The 6,501-nt window shown below is 34.8% G+C and overlaps 1 long non-coding RNA gene across 2 annotated transcripts in view; it reads right to left on the bottom strand.

The window, feature by feature from the left end:
- Positions 1-4,136: 4,136 nt before the first annotated feature.
- Positions 4,137-6,501, bottom strand: part of LOC103875873 — a 68,070-nt gene continuing 65,705 nt past the window's right edge. For both annotated transcript variants that reach the window (XR_002515720.2, XR_634862.4), the window contains one exon: positions 4,137-5,653. This is a non-coding gene — a long non-coding RNA (uncharacterized LOC103875873). The remainder of the gene's footprint in view (positions 5,654-6,501) is intronic.

Raw genomic sequence — 6,501 nt, 5'->3', positions numbered from 1 at the left:
ATATTTCCCCATTTTGTGAGATTGACAATCTTATTAAATAGAGATTTTTCAGATATCTAGGTAAATATTTGTGTTACTGAATTGACTTTGGGTAACTCTACAATACAAGACTTACTTATGTTACAGAGTATGCAAATATATTTAATGTTAACTATATTAAAACTTATTTTCTTAGCTTTAATTGTATGAAAAAGGATTTAGAAATAAATTCCCCCTCCCCAAATTGTACATAAGTATAATAAAAATGAGCAAAGAAGTTAAATTAAAAATGTGTCTATAAAGAAAGAAACCACATTTTTTGGCCAACTTATCGCTTCCTATAGTGTACAGGGAACAACATTTACTTTTATCATCATGAACACTGACAAAATATCCCTCTGAGTTCTGGGATGTAAGGGACTCTCTTGAAGACTTTGTTAAAAACAAGTCCAGGCAAAAACCTGTTCCAATACACAGTGGCCCACAAGGTCACTGACTGTTTTTCAGAACACTTTGGCAAAAGGAATTCAAAAAATGCCTGCTGAATAACAAAAACAAAATGAAACAAAATAAACCATGAGTTATAGTTTGATAGGTAGTTTTGTCACATTCAAAAAAGTAAATGAATTCAATGATACATAAAATTACAATCATTTACTTGTTTTATAATTTAGAGTGTCAAAAGTGGTCAACATTCATGAAATTTATTGTTCAATGTGTCTAATTCTTGGAATCTAGATTTGTAGGTGCCCCTCCCCCAAAATTTCACGAACTAACATATATGGGTTGGAATCAAAATGGATTCACACATTTCATTCTTCCCATTTATAAAAGTAAAATATCTCTATGGCATATATTATCTTTTGTATGTATTAAATATTACATAAAAATTATTTAAGAATAAATTACATTCCATTTCCATAGGGAAATGTGGATACTTCATGCTCTTGAGAATCCAAACCAAGTATTAGAGTAAAATGAAAAGAAATAGAATTTGGTATCTTTAAAATTATATATAAACCTTATTTAAGGTCACAACATTATAAGGATCCCCTCATACATGATAGTTTATTTTGATTGAGAAAATATACAATACACAACCACTAGAAATGTATACTTCATTAATCACAGTGACATATACGAACATTTAAAAATATTTCGTACAATATTACGAATACAATTATATTTAAATTTTAAATTACATTTAAATCAGTGGACATCTGAACCCCTAGAATCACTGTTGTCAGTCTGAGGCCAAAGGTTGTGGATTGCAAATTTGAAAGCTTTGCTTCTGCTGCTGCAAGTGAGAAACTATAGTTGTTGGAGAAGATATTTCCTACTATTGCTTAGCACTTTATGGTTCCAAGACACTAAGTGAATGAATTTGGCCATGTACAGTGTTAGTGTGGATTGAAGATGCATCAATACAAGTGCACATTCAAAAGAATAATAAAATCACAAAGAATATTTCTTTATTCCCCTCTTCTATGCAGCATGTAAGAGTAAACCATTATCTCCTTTTTGACATTACTTCCTCTCCAGGCTTATAAAATACCATTTTAAGTTGGTTTCCCTCCCACTTCACTTCTCTGAATCTCCTATCCATATTTCTCCCTACCTTGCTTTTTAATATTGGGGTTCTCAGGGCTAATCATGGGCCTTTCTTCTCATCTGTCTCTGCCATCACTCTGTATGTAATAACATAAAATCCATTGGATTTTTTGGAAGAAAACTGAAGCACCATTAAGCATAAACCTTTATTCAGAAGGCCAAGATGTGTTTGGGAGGAAGAGAAGAATTCTTATAATCTTTAGCAAAGAAGGCATCTGAAGTTCAACTAAGTTTCAGGAACAGTTGGTAAAATTGGTTCTCACACGAGAGGGATGGTTCTTGTAGTTTAATAGCCACTGGTTTGGTAATTTGAGCTTATTGACAGGGTGGAAGGGACAGTTAGTGGGTAAGTTCAAATTCAAGAGTGGATAGGAAAAGAGCTGCAGGTTCCAAGGGGATGCAATGGACACAGTAGAAAAATGGTAATCCTTCTAGGTGTCTTTCAATTTAATTGTCATATTCCTACCAAGTACCAATATTTATTGCTTCCATTATACTTGTTTTCAGCTATTTGTGTTTATAATCACTTAGTATGTGAGTAGACTATTATAATTTAGGTAGAAACTAATCTCTTACTGGGTTTTGCTCTGTAATATACTGTAATTAAATAAATAATTTTATCCCAAACACATTTTAAAATCACCTTGAAAGAAACAAGTTTTGTTCTAAAACAATATTCTTGTAAAATTGATATGCACCTTATATATGCCCAAAGCACTGGAAAATTATGACAGTTAATAGTCACCTGGTAAAAATAAATTATGAAAAGTAGTGTGTGTGTAGAAGTCAGATTGTAAGGACTCAAGTAAACTGTGTTTAGTGAGGAAGTGCAGTAAGTATAGACATTTATGTCTGGCTGAGAAGAGAAAAAGATTAATAACTTAAGGAGTCAAATGGAAGTGCTTCTTAGAATAAAGGGGTATAGTCCTGTAATTAGGCAAAGGAAAAAGAGGTTGAAGGGTAGAATAGTTGGTGGAGTGGTGTCTCAGCAGATATTGGAAGTGATGAGAGCAGGAACAGACTGATGGAACCCATGTCAGGTGAGCTTCATCTTAGAAAGGCTGTCAGTAGAATCATTTTCTAAGAGTGAGAGAGGTAGGGGAGGGCAGTGAACCCTTGGGAAACTGAGTAGAATGGGGATAAGCAACAGATGTCCTTTTGAAGGTCCTCTTGAGAGTCACTAGTTCAAGCTGCATGTTGACTGCTAGCTCCTCTTAAATAAGGACCTGATTGAAGTAAACAGCAGGAACCTTTGTATGGTCCAGGAAAATAGCGTGCTAAGCAAATTAACAATCTAAGGGTGAAAATTTTGAACTCATACTATAATAAACATGGCAATAGACAATGATTACGTTCGTTTCGGCTGATTCTGTGGTTTGAAACACCTATGCAGGATCCTCACGATTCTAGGAAATATATATCTACTTTTCTCTATTTCTGTAAGCAGTGTATGTATTTCAAGATAGAGACTAAATTTCTTCAATGTTTGATAGCTCCCACTATGGCACATTAATCTCCCACCAATGAACACATACACTGACTTTTTATTATGTTTTAGCTTTTATTTAATGAGTTTAAAGTTATCACCTGGTGACTCAAAACTTAACATATGCATATCTACTTTCCACAACATATTGAGTAATATTCTAATAGCCGACCCAGGGATAATCTTTATGAATGTTACAGGTACTATAACTATCTTACTAAAGTTATGCATAACAGCATTTATAGATATACTATCAATAGAATGCAGAAACATGATTCAGCATAACAATCACAGTTAATTCTGAAAGGAGATCACATAAGAAATATCAGCACACTTGTCAGAAGGAACGATTATGACAAAAGACCAAGGCACAAATATGGTGAGGACGACTTAGGGAAGGGGGTGAAAGTGGATGCAAATTAAACTTTGGACCTCCTGTAATGTTCTGAGACATGGAGATTTTCTTTAAACTTCTGGATGTGAAGGGAGAATAGTAGACATCCTTTAAGGTATCAGCCTAGCTCATTAGTAGCCTTTAATTTATTAATAACTCTATGCAAACACAAACGAGAAGCTCCTAGAAACTCATGTTTATACCACATAACTTTAGCCCTATGTTCAACTTTATTGAACTCCTCATTGTACACTTGACCCAAGCTTCCCTCTCCTGGGTTTTTCTCCTCTGAGAGTCTGGAATTTAAAAATAAGAAATGCTCATTTAAGGTAAGCTAATTTTATTTGTAATTAATTTATTTTGAGATGGAATCTCACTCTATAGCCCAGGCTGGAGTACAGTGTCAGGATTTCGGCTCACTGCAACCTCCCCCACCAAGGTTCTAGGGATTCTCATGTCTCAGCCTCCTGAGTACGTGGGATTACAAGTGCCTGCCACCATACCTGGCTAATTTTTTTGTATTTTTTTTTTTTTTTTTTAGTAGAGACGGGGTTTCGCCATGTTGGCCAGGCTGGTCTCGAACTCCTGACCTCAAGTGATCCACCTGCCTTAGCCTCCCAAAGTGCTGGGATTACAGAAGTGAGCCACCACGCCTGGCCAAGTAAGCTAATTAAAAAAAAAAAAAAAATCCTTGATATGCGTTTCAGATAAGTCTCTCCATAGTCATAGATACAGGAATAAGAAAGGATTCAGTATTTGTTGTATGTGGTAAAACAGACAAAATGCACTATATTGTTTGCCTAAAAGGTAAGATTAATGCAATCCTAGCAAACATATGGCTGCTCGATGAGAAGTTTCCACTTCAGACCACTGAAAAATTCAGACTTGGCATTCTTACTGTGCTGCATATGCTTGTGCACACACACAACTGTTCTGAGTACAAATCATTTCACATAGGCATTTCGGAATGGATCACTGGAATGTTTTTGAGGAATGGATCCAATTTCTTGATGAGATGATCACCATTTATTGCTTTCACTGAATGCTAAATTGTAGAGACACAGGCTCAGCAGGATTAAACACCAAAATAGGCTTCAAATGAAATTCTTGACATATCTCTCCTTGGAGGCCATTAGGAGGACTAACAAGTATTTAACTTTTAGAAGAAGTGTTCAAAGCTGATGAATAACCAGGGAAGTCGATGAAGCAGAGTTGAGATAACGTAAAAAGTTTCAACATAATTTTTCCACAGTTCTTTAAAGTTTATGGTGAATAACTTTCATCTGTTAAGCTCATAATAGTATTAATAGTAAATAATAGTATTAATTAATAGTAAAAAATACTGAAATAAATCCTAGGCAACAGCAAGACCCCCATCTCTACAAAAAATAAAAAACGTTAGCCAAACACGGTGACACACACCAGTAGTCCCAGCTTAAGCAGTAGGATCCCTTGGGCTCAGTAGTTTGAGGTTGCAGTGGGCTATGTATGATTTCACCACTGCACCCAAGCCTGAGTGAAAGAGGGAGATCTTGTCTCTAAAACATTAAATGATAATAATATGGAAAAGTTTTAAATCAAAATGAGAATTTGGCTTTTTCCACTATGACTTTTTTATTGTAATAATAATAAATAAAAACAAATAGCATTTATTGAGACCTTAATATATACATGCCTGCCAGGCATCATATTGAATCCTTCCATTTTATTTAATTTTGAAAATTTATTTAATTCTCACTATTTAGATAATAAACAATTACCCTATGATATACACAGATGTGAGAAGTAAGACCAGACCCAGGTTAAATAACTTGCCCGCACCCAACTCCTAAATGACACGGTTGAGATTTGAAGCAGTCTTCTGTCTGACCACAAAGCTCACATTCTCCTAACCACTCTGCAGTATTGCCATTATTCACTGTCCTACCTTCTAACAGTTAGAATTCAGTTTGATAAAAACATATACTATTGTGACCTCTATGTATGCCAAAGTTCTGCAAACTTCTCCAACTTCAATGTAACTTAATGAAGTAGAACAAATCAGTTTATCCATGTCATGTTCTATTCAGAATTCGTGGCATTCACTGTTGTTATCTTAGCTTTGTTTACTCTGTTGTTCTTACTGAAACTGCTTCTCATCTTCAGTTTTCAGCAGTGGTAAGATCAATCTTTCTGAGGCCATGCTAGAAAAAAAAATTGGGAGGTAAGATACAGAAAGATGTATTTAAGGCACGTGATATTTTCCATCCTTTCTCTTCTACCTTCAAAGATAGAATCCAGCATACAGGGATTTTCCCCATCTGAAAAAAAAAATCTATTCTGACAGTGTATGCAGAAAGAAAATTTTTCTAAAGTACCCATTTTCTTCTTCTAAAATGTTACTTTGAAATGCCAGCCCGTAATTTTTTCAGTGTAAATTACTGTAAAATTCAAAGGGAATTTAGTGGTTTTTTTTGTCTGAACAACATATTCAATGTGCAATTTTAGTTCTTCAGTTTCCCATTATGGGGCTGGGTATTCTGCATATTTCTCACCTTAATTCGACATGGCATGTCTAACAACGTGAACTTTTTTTTTTTTTTTTTGGAGACACAAGATTTGGTGGGTGACAATGGCTCCAGTGACAGTGTGCAATTAAGAACTTTGTGCATAATTCATGGACATTTCATTTTTACTTTACACATGTGCCACAGAATTCCATTTGAGTGTTCCCTAGCCTGTGAGAGAGAGAGAAGAAATGCTTTAAGAAGTATTTTTAATTCTCAGAGCATTTTATTTCAGATTTCTTAAATCATTAATTGGTATAGGTCCTATAAAGTGCCTCCATTTAATCGGTTGCTTTGGTTTACTTTGACACTGATTTGACTTTAGACCTATATTCCGTTCCTCTTTCTTGGTGTCCATAATAAAGCTCTCATGCATTTGCCCTACTCAGGGGACAGGTCATTTGTCAATATCATTTCACGCAGCTTAGTATTAAAGATGTCTTTGACTCACAGGATGATGCTATTTATTTACAGGAGAAAAAAGA

This window comes from Papio anubis, chromosome 9, assembly GCF_008728515.1.
Source record: "Papio anubis isolate 15944 chromosome 9, Panubis1.0, whole genome shotgun sequence".
Classification (NCBI taxonomy): Eukaryota; Metazoa; Chordata; class Mammalia; order Primates; family Cercopithecidae; genus Papio; species Papio anubis.
The sequence above is the reverse complement of the archived record's forward strand: the minus strand, read 5'-3'. Positions and strand labels throughout refer to the sequence as shown.